Source organism: Pan troglodytes, chromosome 5 (assembly GCF_028858775.2).
Source record: "Pan troglodytes isolate AG18354 chromosome 5, NHGRI_mPanTro3-v2.0_pri, whole genome shotgun sequence".
Taxonomy (NCBI): domain Eukaryota; kingdom Metazoa; phylum Chordata; class Mammalia; order Primates; family Hominidae; genus Pan; species Pan troglodytes.
In genome coordinates, this window is record NC_072403.2 from 177011823 (window position 1) to 177027019 (window position 15197).

General features: G+C 39.8%; 2 long non-coding RNA genes across 5 annotated transcripts in view; one reads left to right on the plus strand and one right to left on the minus strand.

The window, feature by feature from the left end:
- LOC104007069 (uncharacterized) overlaps positions 1 to 15197 on the minus strand; it is a 197831-nt gene that overhangs the window by 151024 nt on the left and 31610 nt on the right. The gene's annotated exons all lie outside the window — the stretch shown is intronic.
- On the plus strand, positions 6783 to 8105 carry LOC107975388 (uncharacterized). Its single transcript, XR_001718897.4, has 2 exons — positions 6783 to 7221; positions 7504 to 8105. It is a non-coding gene; the product is annotated as an uncharacterized LOC107975388 (long non-coding RNA).

The window sequence follows — 15197 nt, forward strand, 5'->3', positions numbered from 1 at the left end:
TTTGTTCCTAAAATATACAAATTGTTCCTTTAATGATTAGAATTTTTGAGAGAGAGAGAAAGAGAAAAAAAATTAAGAATTAAACAGAGATCAACCCAACAGGTACTATAGATATTAAAATGATAATAATGGATACTATGAACAATTTCGCATCAATAAATTTGAAAAGTTAGGTGAAAGGAACAAACACTTGCATATAGTAATAAAACTTTCCAAAGGGACTCAAGAGGATACAGAAATCTGAATCATCCTATATTCCTTAAACAAATTCAAATAATGATTTAATTTATCCTCACACATGAAACACCAAATCCTTACTATTCAACAGAATTAACAAAATATTCAAGACAAATTAGTTCCAATGTATATAAGCCCTTCCAGAGAATTAAAAGTGAGGAAATATTTTCCAATTTGTGAGTATGGAAAAACCATAATACTAAGCCAAACTTGGACAGTAAGAGATAGCAAATTAAGTAGTCAGATTCATTATCATAAATACAAACACCTAAAAACAGTATTATACAATTTAATATATAAATATATAAAATAAACATGCTCAAATTAGATTCATTTCAGAATTTTAATGTTTATTTCAAATTTTAAAATCCATTAGTGAAATTGATAGTATTAGACAAAATTCAACGTTTGCTCATAATTTATTATTCTGGAAAGCTAGGGGTAAGGACATCTCCCTTAACTTTGGAAAAGGTTACTACAAAAATACAAACAACAATAAAAACAACTCCAGCACAGAAGAAGTATGACTATAAAAAGTCTAAAATAATTCCTCTAAGACCAGTGAAAGGACAACAGTGTATGCTAACACCACTTTTATTCAACATTGTATCAAGGTCCCAAGTAGCACACAAAACCAAGAAAAAAAAAGTATTATAGGGATTGTCTTGTTTCTATATTGTCCTATTTCTACAGAGAACACTTGCAAGCATCTACAAACATATTATAGATCTTATCAAGCTGAATCTGAAATCTACATAGAACAATAAAGAGTTAAGAACACTCAAAAATATTCTGAAAAAGAAAAATATAAGAGGATTTTTCCTACCAGACAAGAAGGTTCTATAAAGTTATAGTATCTAAGATTGAAGTCTGAGTGCAAAGGATGACAAAACACAATAAAAAAAACCAGCTAAGGATATTCATATATATGGAAAATTCAGGCATATAGAAGTGAAATTACAGAATGGTGTGCAAATTACACAGCAGTCAATAATGATGCCATTACAATTAGCTATGTAGCAGAAAAAATGTAACTGGATTGGTATATAACACTCATATATAATATAAAATTATATTTGTATAAATTTAATTTGTATATAACACTAATAATATAAAAATTATTTCTGTATAGATTAAATACTTAAAAATGTTAAAATACTGAAAGAAATTATAGAGTTTGTAATCTTGGGAATTATTTTTTAATGACAAAATAGACACTGATTAGTTTCACCAATATAAAAATTAGTTTCATATCTAGACACACCATAAGAAACTGAAAAGATAACATTTATTTTTGGAGAGGATATTTACAGCACATATAACCAAAAAAGCAAACTAGATTGTACATCATAAACAACAGTATCAAAGGTAAGAAAAGATAAACCTAATAGAAAAATGAATGGAAGATTTAGACTAGCAGTTCACAGCAAACTAATCCAAATATAAGGTAAACTAAACTATGAAAAAGAATCTAACTTCAAAAGCAATCAAAAAGTGTTCCTTTTAAAATATATAATTTATTTCTCACACGTAACATTTGCACAAATTAAAATGTTAAGTGTTACCAAGTATGTAGAGTCATGTGAACAGTTATTTGCACCATTAATAATCATACAATTTCACACAATTATATTGAATATTAATTTAGCAATATTAAGTTGAAAATGCAAATACCCTACAGCTCAGTAAATATGTTTCCTAATATTAATACTCTAGAAAAAATTATTTTACAAGTTCACAAGTGGACATGGCCAATGAATGTTCTCTAATTGTATTTTTCCCATGGAAATGACAAATATATCCACTAATAAAAGAATGTTTACATAGACAGTAGTATTTTCAAGAAATATGATACTGTCGCAGGGTGTGGTGGCTCACGCCTGTAATCCCAGCACTTTGGGAGGCCGAAGCGGGTGGATCACCAGGTCAGGAGATCGAGACCATCCTGGCTAACACGGTGAAACCCCGTGTCTACTAAAAATACAAAAAATTAGCCAGGTGTGGTGGTGGGCACCTGGTGTAGTCCCAGCTACTCGGGAGGCTGAGCCAGGAGAATGGCATGAACCCAGGAGGCGGAGCTTGCAAGAAATATAATACTGTCCCAAAATGAAAATATAGGAATCACACCTCCATACATCAACATGGATTAATCTCACAAACGTTGATGGAAAAAAAATTAGGTTTACATCAGTTATGTAGTATATAAAATATGCAAGATTATATCATACAATGCTTAATGATAAATATATTTTTAAATAAAAATAAGAAGGAAATGTGTCAGTATCATCAACATCAAATTCCAAAAGTTATTTTCCTCAGGGAAAAGGACGTCATAAAACGTGATTGGGAAGATGTTCATTGAGTGCGTGGAGGAATGAAGGACTTCCTCCACAGTCACAATATATACAATTCTATTGTTAGGGGGTTTTCTTTTAGTGACAGAGTCTCACTCTGTTGCCCAGGCTGGAGTGCAGTGGCACAATCTCGGCTCACTGCAGCCTTGACCTCCCAGGCTCCAGCGATCCTCTTACCTCAGCCTCCCTCGAAGTTAGGACTCCAGGTGTGTGCTACCACACCCAGTTAATTTGTGTGTGTGTGTGTGTGTGTGTGTGTGTTTTTGTAGAGATCAGGTCTCACCAAGTCACCCAGGCTGGTCTCGAACTACTGAGCTCAAGTGATCTTTCCACCTCAGCCTTTCAAACTGCTGGAATGTTCCTTGTTTTGTATGAATGTTTCATAATTAATTTTTTTGATAGTAAAAGTAATTTACCCTCAAGGAAAAATAGATTTCTTGATATCTGGATATATCAGTTAGTGGAAAGCAATCTTCTAACAGTAATTATGTTGTCCAGGCTGGGATAAGCATTGCTCCATGGAAAAAGCCCAGGTTTCCAAAGGGAAAAATCACTCATGGAGAATGGGGGCAGGTTCACTTCCAGTGGAGGCCTCTGTCCCCATTACAACTGCCGGATGTTTTTTTTTTTTTTTTGAGGCTGCCCCACCTACCTTTCCCAAAGGGCTTTGTTTCAAAGGGCTTATTGTGCTATTATTACCTGTGTGTATGCTCCTTTTGCGAAATATCATGAGGGAAAGAAAAATATTTTCTCTTCATTTTGGAATAGGAAGATAAATCAACAAACATGTATATTCTATATATCTGTTGTAGCTGTGTAATCTGATACGTGACATCCTGATATGGGACATTCCAAACATCAAACTCAAAGGTTCATAACTTTAGAGGCAATAGCTGTGACACACGCACAGAGATGGAGACCTTAATTTCAAAGAAGCTGCACTGTGCATGACTGTCCATGACAATTCTCTAGACGGACAGAGCACAACAGCTTAGCCATGTGTTCTGGAGGCCTGCTAAGTACACAGACACACAATTGGCGCTCTTGGTTGTATCAGTGGCTTTATGTGGCTGCCTTCACATGGCTGTGAGCTCACAGAAAACTGTGACCACACCAAGCAGGGGCTGCAGGAAGTTTTGCTAACGAATTAATGACGAGGATGAGGCAGTACTAGATGGCAGTGGCTGAAGGACCCAGGAAGAGGTTTTAGGTTATTCGGATTTTGTTAATGTACATTCTTAATAGGATAGATTTTCCTAAACTATGACAAGACCTGTTAACACAGCTGCTAACAACAAAGGATTTAGAATGAGATGAGAATAGGTTTTAATTTCCATTATTCCTGGCTGAGAGCCCTGGGGCGAGTTGCTTACCCAGTGATGTTTTTGGTAACGTGGGGATGATGTCTTCTGAGGAAGAGCAGTGTCTGGTGAGATTGAGGTCACGTAGTGCGGTGTTTACAGACGGGATCTGGCACCCAGTGAACACTCAACGACAGCTGTGTGTGCGTGTGCCTGTGTGTGCGTTTTGGAAGGAAGGGGAAGAACAGTCCATGAACGGAAAGGTAAAGTTTGTTCGTGGTTGAGGGTGCCTGGAAGGGAGGTGGGTGGGCAATAGCAGAATAAAGAGCCTGAAAAGGAACTTGGGGCGCATTCCAAAGACCCCTGTTCTAAATGCCTTGTGAAGGTGAAGGCAAGGGCCACCATTTAGCATGCCCGGAACAGGGCTAAAGAGGGGCACCCTTTCCCTAGGGCCATTGCCATGTAAGGTACGGGGCATCACCTTTTTCTGACTGAACAGCTCTATAAATAGTCACAGGATATTTTCTGTAAATAGTCATCCTTACTCCCAGTTCAGCTTTGTACCTGGTTTCCTTTTCCTCACCTCACCGTACAACAGGAGGCACAATGTCTCCACTTTGCTCGCCTGGAAGGCAACAGAATGATCTTAAAATAGTACCCGCGGCAGGTATGTCTGAGGAAACGGGGTCCAGGCGTGTTGCAGGCACATATGTGTGCACTGGGGTTTGGGCATTGGGAAACACAGAGCTGCTTTCCATTAAAAGAAGATTAAAATGCAAACGCAGATACATAACTCCGCCACACACTCACACAAAACACCACACACTCACACATGCCTACAGCACACACACAACATCACACACTCACACATGCCTACACCACACACTCACACATAACACTACACACTCACACATGCCTACACCACACACTCACACATAACACTACACACTCACACATACCTACACCACACACTCACACATAACATCACACACACACATGCCTTCACACACTCGCACAAACCTCACACACATACATATAACATCACACACACATGCATACACTACACAGTCACACAAAACACCACACTCACACAAACACCACACATTCACACATGCCTACACCACACACTCATACATAACATCACACACACTCACACATGCCTACACTACACACTCACACATCACACAGTCACACATGCCTATACTACACACACAAAACACCACTACACACTCACACAAAACACCACACTCACACATGCCTAAGTTACACACTCACACAAAACACACAATCATAACATCACACACATGCCTACATCACACACTCACACGTAACATCACACACACGTGCTCACACTACACACTCACACAAACACCACACACAAAACACCACACACTCACACATGCCTATACCACACACTCACATATATAACATCAAACACACATGCCTACACTATACACTCACACATAACCACACACTCACACATGCCTACACTACACACTCATACATACCTACACACACTTATACAGACCTACACCACACACACATCATACACACACTCACCACACCACACACATACCACACACACACACCACACACTCACCTATACCTATACCACACACATACAACACCTCATACTCACACATGCCTACACTACACACTCACACACACACTCACATATACCTGCACCACACACTTACACAGAACATCATACACTCACACATGCATACACACACATATAACACAAGCTCACAACACCACACACACACTCTCACATGCCTACACCACACGCTCACACACAAGATACAGAGAGAAGAGTCTGGCGCCTGCTTCCTGACAAATGGTGCCTCCTTCTATTTGCTGATGAGTTTCAGGAAAACCTCCTTTCAGTTCAGCGTAACACGTTAATGTGGCAGCTTGATGCCATTAAGTACTTCTAGAACATTTTTGACTGTTATACTCAGTTAAAAGTCAATCTAACTATGGGGTCTAAAATTAAACACACGTCTATCTCATCATCTTCAGACACTGTCAATTTCTCATGATTTAACTTGCATTGCCTTTTATTCTTTATATCTGCTCTTTTCTGTGTATTTTCTCATGCAAGTATCCCATACACCCTAAAAAGTGGATAAAAAGAAGAATCTTAACAAATGTTAGTATAGAAACGACAGGGTGAATCCATAGTACCATCTAGAGTCTTGGCAGATCATGACAATCTTTCTAATAAGCAAAGCATTCTTTTACTCTCCGAGAAATTTTGAGAGGTTTGAGAAGAAAAATAATGTATTTTCTTCATTTCATCAGTGTAGCTCTAAAGAATTAAATCTATGTATGCTGACAGTCATCACTCCTACAGAATCTTTTCATTTCCCAGAAACGCCTCTACTTTTCAATCATCAGACCACTAAGATATTGCTGAAAGTAATTGGGGTATTACAGGGCCTAGTTTTTACCATGTGAAATTCTATCCTAGACATCAATTTCTGATTATATATCCTGGAGAAAGAATATTTTAAAATGTTACATAAAAAAATAATCTTATTAAATATGGGGAAATATTCAACTGGTTGTTTAAGCAAATGCACCTTAAATCAAAAATCGGGTTTGAGTGCAAAGTAAAGTGTGCTAAAGAAAAGCAAAGAAAGAAAGAAATACAAAGTGTGAATGATTTTTTTCATATGCTCCCCCGTTTCTGTTAAAATGCATTTCCTTATTTCGGGCAAGCTGGCTGTCCCTGGCAGTGTATCTGCCTGTTAGGAATATCTCCTTTTTGCAGAGTTGCCTAAAGCTATCAGTGGTCCCTGTTTCCTCTGAATTAATGTCATTGATAAGCGGTAAAAGGGAGAAATGTTGGCAATATATGATTATAGATTAAATGATGCAATTTCAGGGTCACTTCTACAGAAAGCACTTATAAGACTCTGGCAAGTGAAGATGAATGGAAATGAAGGAGGGCATTTTCAACAGAGCCTGGTGCCCGCCGGCTTCCAAGGCTCTGCTGCCATCTGCTGGCCGCGGCGAGGCACGGGCGTGCCCGGCCACACACTTGCTTCTGCTGTCTCTCATTAAGAGAACAGTTCTCATTTTAGGTCGCAGCTTACCTTCGGCATCCACAGACCTGTCAATTAGCCCTCTCCCTGTATTCTGATTCATTTCCAGCAGCAGACGTGCCAAAGACTGGCAGGAACTCAGGGAAATATATCCTGAGCACAGGTGGTATGTTGAATATGCCTTGGTGCTTTATTTGAACTAACCAACTGATACATTTAAACAATATAGGCATGAGACGGAGGGGGAAACTAGGAGACAGAACTGGCGATAAATTTGAGGTAATTATCTAAAATTGTTGCTTTACGATTTGTTTTCTTTGTCCCTATGCTGTCAATAAATGCATACGTTGCATTTTGACACTAACGTAATTTAGTTAAAATCCAGGAATGCGTTCGGCAGCTGCTTTTCCAAGTGTGCACACACAGCTTCTCTCAGGAACCAAGAGTCACTGCCTCCCCTCCTCTCCTTCCCATCTCAAGGGTGCTGGGAATAAATTTGATGCGGTAGGTCTAATTTTATTTTATTTTTTTAAATTGACTCAGTATTTGATTTCTCCCTAGAGACTCACTGCTACCTCTAGGTCGAGATGAGATTTCTGTCGTGCATTAAGCTAACTTGGATTGTGAATGAATACAAGTCCAGGAAGTTGATTCTGAGACCCGATACCCTGCGAGGGGAGTGCAGGATAAGCAGGAGAAATTAATTAGCGCTGCCTAAAGCAGTTTTACCGACGCAGGCGGGACTGTGGTGGAGCCCTGGAGATGCGGCGAGCCCTGAGCTGCCTTCACAGCCTTGTTGGGTGTGCTGCTGGATCACACTGCATGAGAAATGGAAGCAACCTATCTGTAAAGAGCCTGCAAACCTCAGGACGCTCTGGAAGCCAGTGGAATAATTACAGTGGGATGAGGCTGCAAGTCCCCTTGCTTCCTGAGCTGCATTCACGGCTGTGTGAAGGGGAGAAAGGAATACATTTGAGGTCTTTTCATGGAAGACACAGATATTTTAATGTTGCGATACCATCCAACAGGGTGAGCTGAGAGAACCAACACTAAGAGTTTCACAGATAGAACACCACTATTCCCTGTGTAAAACAGGAGGTAGGCGTAGGCCTCCCCTGGAAAATAATGTTTTAAGAGCTCATAAATACCTAGAGGTCAAATCATCCTCATTTCTAGTGTTTGTATAGATATTTCCAATAATATATTTAGTGGGCTCACTTTTTTATTTTGTGCATTTATCCTGGTTTATTGTTTATTTTTCCTGAATTATTGGCCAATGAATATTTATATTAGAACAGAAAAAATATATTCTAAAATTAATGTCATAAAAATAAGTTACATCAGTTAGATGTCCTCTGCATGAGAAAGGGATAAGATGGATTGCTAAATATCCCCTGGGGCTGAGCCAGCAAGACTAGGACTGCACACCCCTCATCATTAGCAAGGACACAAAATCACGGAGGAGACCCAGTTGGCCAGGGCAGACCAGCCAGGCAGTGCTGTGTCGAACGCATGATGAACGTGGTGGATGCATTGAGCTCTCTTCCCAGCTGAGGAGTTAAAGAGAAACATTTAGTAAAAAGGGCCAGGATTTAGTCACAATGCTACCCTCTCCCGATAGAATAATTAAGCAATGAACACAGCTGCACATTTCTGGAATGGACACTGCGAGAAAGGTGTAGTTTTACCATGTTGTATGGCATTTGTTTTCTTGCAAACAGGCAAGGACGGGCTAGGACTGTTTCTACGCCTGTCTGCACTGTGATATGCACTGTCTTCGCTGCAGAAGAGCACCACAATGCTGCCTTCATATTCCAGAACATGCCAGGCTCAGTTTTCTTTCTTTAAGTCCTCATTTTCTGCTTAATGTGCATACTAGGGCTAAAAAAGTCTAACTCCTATTTTCTCCCTTCTCCTGAGGTCCTTCTGGGTCAAGATGGCTCCGGGCTGACAGGGTTGTGGGAAGGCACGGCCTGGCTCTAGTCTGATTCTCCAATCAGAACATAAGACAGTGAGTGTTAAGCTGTCCTTTCCGCTGCTGAGTGACCTTGGAGGACTCATTAATCTCTCTGGCCCCAGTTTCCTCATCTCTATGGTAAGGGAAATGGCGGCAGAGCTCCTCTCAAACGTCAGTTATAAAGCTAAGATAAGCGTGTATCCAGAAAGCAGTTAAGAACGGTACAGTTGCTCAGTGTTGTAGCTGTTATTCCGTTTAACTTAAATTTGTTGAGCATCTGGCATAACCAGGTACAAGAAAATATCACGTTTAATCCCAAGAACAACTCGGTCAGATTGATATTAATGTCTCCATTTGGGGAGTGAGGGATCTGTGTCTGACAGAAGTTAAAATGTTGTGTTTAAGGTCACACGAGGAGAGTCATGAAGCCTGCATGTTCACTGTGGACTCAGAAGCCACTGGGCTTTGTCATGTTGCCCTCTGCCCCCACCATTCCATAATAGAGAAAGGGATTGAGCCCTGGAAGTTATATCATTTAAATATCTTGAGAGTATAAGAGGTGGAAGCAATTTCTCCCAGCTGGGTGGAGACAACATCACTAATTCCTGAGAGGTGTGGACATGTGTTCCAGGAAGAGGGAAGACCTTGAGTAAGTGTCTGGAGGTGAGAGAACAGGCAAGTCTGAGAAGAGGAAGGTGATGTCCATGTCATTGGACCGTTTTTGAGGGTACATGCAGGAGAATATGTGTGACTAAGAATTGTCAATGTTGTTTGAGGCCAAATTTGGAGAGATTTGAGTGCCAGGCAGGATTAGGATTTTAATCCCTCAGCCACCAGTGTTTTTGGTGCAAGGTCAATACACACTCAGTGCTGTATTCCAACAGCAATGTATACAATTTATTACAGAGGAGGGAGGTGACCAGCTACCAGAGTATCACAACTACAAGAAGCTGAGGTTTTGTGGTACTGGGGAAAGAGGAGTGATCCACAGGCCTTACTAATTCTCTCCCTTCCAGACTGTATTAGTTAAGATTCTCTAGAGGGAGAGAAATAATGGAATATATATATATATATATATATATCTGTATATGCATATATATAATGGTTCTCTAGAGGGACAGAACTAATGGAATATTTATATACATATATGTAATATATATGCATATATAAATACATACACATATATATGTATACATGTGTATATATGCATATATGTACGTGTATATACATATACACGTACATATATACACATGTGTGGATATACATTTATATGCATATGTGTATATATACACAAATACATATATGTATATGTGTATATACATATGTGTATATAAATATATGTAGATATGTGTATGTGCACATTTGTATATATGTATATATACATATATACGTGTGTATATCTACATGCGTAGATATGTATACGTATACATATCTACATGCGTAGATATGTATACGTATACATATCTACATGCGTAGATATGTATACATATACATTACGTGTGTATATGTGTACATATACACATATATGTGTGTATATATGTATATGTGTATATATGTATTCTGTATGTGTATATATCTATAATTATATGTATTTATATGCATATATGTATATATGCATATATATACATATATGTATACATATACATGCATATATTGCATATATGTATACATATACATGCATATATTACATATATGTATATAAGCATATATTATATATGTATACATATATGTATGCATATAGTACATATATGTATGCATATATATTACATATAGATTACATATATGTATACATATATGCATATTAACACATATGCATATATGCATATATAACACATATGCATATAGATTACACATATATGCATATATACATATATATTACACATATGCATATAGATTATACATATATGCATACATATATGCATACATGCACATATATGCATACATATATGCATACATGCACATATATGTATATATGCATATATGCATACATGCACATATATGTATATATGCATATATATGCATACATGCACATATATGTATATATGCATATATGCATACATGCACATATATGTATATATGCATATATACATACATATATGCATATATTTTACACATATGTATAAATATGCGTACATGTATGCATATATCACACATATGTATGCATATGTAACATATATATGCATATATCACACATATATGTATGCATATGTAACATATATATGCATATATCACACATATATGTATGCATATGTAACATATATATGCATACATATATGCATATATAACATATATGCATACATATATGCATATATAACATATATGCATACATATATGCATATATAACATATATGCATACATATATGCATATATAACACGCATACATATATGCATATATAACATGCATACATATATGCATATATGCATATATAACATGCATACATATGCATACATATATGCATATATAACATGCATATATATGCATACATATATGCATATATAACATGCATATATATGCATATATAACATTTATGCATATATACGCATATATATGTTATATATGCATATATTACATACATACATATATGTTATGTATGCATATATTACATATATACGCATATATATGCATATATAACATATATGTATACATATATATGCATATATTACATATATGTATACATATATGCATATATATTACATATATAGGTATACATATATGCATATATATTCATATACATTCATATATATTATATATGTATGCACATATACATATATAACATATATGTATACATATATTACATATACATGTATTGCATGTATTACATATGTATGTATACATATATATGCATGCATATGTATGTATTACATATATATGCATGCATATTTATGCATGCATATATATGTATATAAATGGGAGTTTATTTATTAACTCACACCATCACAAAATCCCACAATAGACCATCTGCAGGCTGAGGAGCAAGGAGAGCCAGTCCGAGTCCCCAAACTGAAGAACTTGGAGTCTGACGTTGGAGGGCAGGAAGCATCCTGCCAGGGAGAAGATGTAGGCAGGAAGTGTAGGCCAGTCTCCCTTTCAACAGTTTCCTGCCTGCTTTTATTCTAGCTGAACTGGCAGCTGATTAGATATGGTGCCCACTCAGATTAAGGGTGGGTCTGCCTCTCCCAGTCCACCTACTCAAATGTTAATCTCCTTTGGCAACACCCTCACAGACACCTCAGGATCAATACTTTGTATCCTTCATCCACTGAAGTTGACATTCAGTATTAACCATCACACAGACCATCTGAACCTCCTGGAATCACCCCCGCCTCCATCTCCTGAGTGCCTGCATACGGTCACTCCCCTGAGCGTGGTATGAATAGGGGACAATATCCCTAAATTACCCCCAGCAACGCAGCAGGGAACAAGGGCAGGAACATGAGCTGTCAGTTACACATCTGGGGTCCACATCCCAGCCTTGCCAACTCCTAGCCACATAAAGTTAACAAGGCTACACAAGTTCTCTGAGCCTCCTTCCCTTGTGGGTAAAAAAAAAAAACAATATGTCTAACTTCCTAGGGGAATGTGTCCTTGCCATAATGAGAGGTGACAGCGTGCTGGCAGTCCTCACAGCCCTCGCTCACTCTCGGTGCCTCCTCTGCCTGGGCTCCCACTTTGGTGGCACTTGAGGAGCCCTTCAGCCCACCGCTGCACTGTGGGTGCCCCTTTCTGGGCTGGCCAAGGCCAGAGCCGGCTCCCTCAGCTTGCAGGGAGGTGGGGAGGGAGAGACGCAAGCGGGAACCGGGACTGCCTGCGGCGCTTGTGGACCAGCTGGAGTTCCGGGTGGGCGTGGGCTTTGCAGGCCTGCACTGGGAGCAGCTGGTTGGCCCTGCCGCCCCCCACAATGAGGGACTTAGCACCTGGGCCAGCGGCTGCAGAGGGTGTACTGGGTCCCCCAGCAGTGCCAGCCCACCTGCGCTGCGCTTGATTTCTCGCTGGGCCTTAGCTGCCTTCTCGCAGGGCAGGCCTCGGGACTGCAGCCCGCCATGCCTGAGCTTTACCCCGCCTCCATGGGCTCCTGTGCAGCCCGAGCCTCCCTGAGGAGCGCTGCTCCCTGCTCCATGGGGCCCAGTCCCATCCACCACCCAAGGGCTGAAGAGTGCGAGCGCATGGTGTGGGACTGGCAGGCAGCTCCACCTGCAGCCCGGGTGCGGGATCCATTGAGTGAAGCCAGCTGGGCTCCTGAGTCTGGTGGGGACGTGGAGAACCTTTATGTCTAGCTCAGGGATTGTAAATACACCAATCGGCACTCTGTCTCTAGCTCAAGGTTTGTAAATACACCAATCAGCACCCTGTGTTTAGCTCAGGGTTTGTGAATGCACCAATCCACACTCTGTATCTAGCTGCTCTGGTGGGGCCTTGGAGAACCTTTATGTCTAGCTCAGGGATTCTAAATACACCAATCGGCACTCTGTATCTAGCTCAAGGTTTGTAAACACACCAATCAGCACCCTGTGTCTAGCTCAGGGTTTGTGAATACACCAATCGACACTCTGTATCTAGCTGCTCTGGTGGGGCCTTGGAGAACCTTTATGTCTAGCTCAGGGATTATAAATACACCAATCGGCACTCTGTCTCTAGCTCAAGGTTTGTAAACACACCAATCAGCACCCTGTGTCTAGCTCAGGGTTTGTGAGTGCACCAATCCACACTCTGTATCTAGATACTCTGGTGGGGCCTTGGAGAACATGTGTGTCCATACTCTGTATCTAACTAATCTGATGGGGAGGTGGAGAACCTTTGTATCTAGCTCAGGGATTGTAAACGCAGCAATCAGCGCCCTGTCAAAACAGGCCACTCGGTTCTACCAATCAGCAGGACGTGGGTGGGGCCGGATAAGAGAATAAAAGCAGGCTGCCCGAGCCAGCATCGCCAACCCCCTCGGGTCCCCTTCCACACTGTGGAAGCTTTGTTCTTTCGCTCTTTGCAATAAATCTTGCTACTGCTCACTCTTTGGATCCACGCTGCTTTTATGAGCTGTAACACTCACCGCGAAGGTCTGCAGCTTCACTCCTGAGCCAGCGAGACCACGAAACCACCAGAAGGAAGAAACTCCGAACACATCCGAACATCAGAAGGAACAAACTCCAGACGCGCCACCTTAAGAGCTGTAACACTCATCGCGAGGCTCCGCGGCTTCATTCTTGAAGCCAGTGAGACCAAGAACCCACCAATTCCAGACCCAATAAGAACAATACACATGAAAGGCAGGTCTGGCTTCCCTAGTTTGCTTTTCTGTCTGTCCGTGAGCCCCTGGACATGGGGTTCATGCAGCAGCGATCTCTTCCCCCATCCTGCTTACTGCCAGAGCATCTGGCTCTGTTCCCTCTGGCCTTTATAAAAGCAGCTGTAGGAAATGCTGCAGGCGCCTCAGCAGGATGAGGGGGAAATGGCGTCTCCACGCACTCTAGAAATACGGCCTCAGAGCCCCAAAGTGCAAGCGACTGGAGGACTGGACATCACCATCCTAGGAGCCCAGCCTGCACCATCTTCTGATGACATTCATTTTTCTCAGACCATTTTTCACTTTCGTCTCTAGAGTAAAGTGAGCTGTGATGTGTACTATTCTGCCTGTATTATTTAATCAGTTAATACATTAAATAACATTTGATACATTAAATAACATTTAGTACATTAAATAAGAATTCAAGTATTCAAGTAACAACCCTAAAAATCTACCACAGACAAATCAGAGTACACCACATGAATCTACAGCAGTTCAAGTTTGAACAAAATTAATAATAAAGAAGATAGACTTTATAAAACACAACACTTCCAAACTGTAAGCCTACTCTTCTTTCTATAGTAATTTAGTATTTATTTTTATCAGAATTATAAAATGTAGAATTAGAGATGTGTATCAAGGGGAAAATGACAATTCACTATATCTCAATTTCCAGCCATAACATTGACTAATTTAGGATTCTTCAATTTTCTCCTGTATGTTGTGTGTGCCTGCATACATACATGTTTACTTTCACAGACTATTGTAGATGGATTGTGGTTTCTTATTTTTCACTTGATATTGGATAGCTGACATCCCCCATAGTGTATGTGTATATATGTGTGTGTGTATATATATATAACCATTAATCAATAATCAGACCTTCAGATTCTTCCTAATTTTCCCAGTTATAAATGGAGGCATAATTCATAAAATCTTACGTTAATATTTGTCCACATTTCCGAATGTTTTCCTAGGCTAGATTCCCAGCAGTAGAAATATTGGCATAAATATTAAGA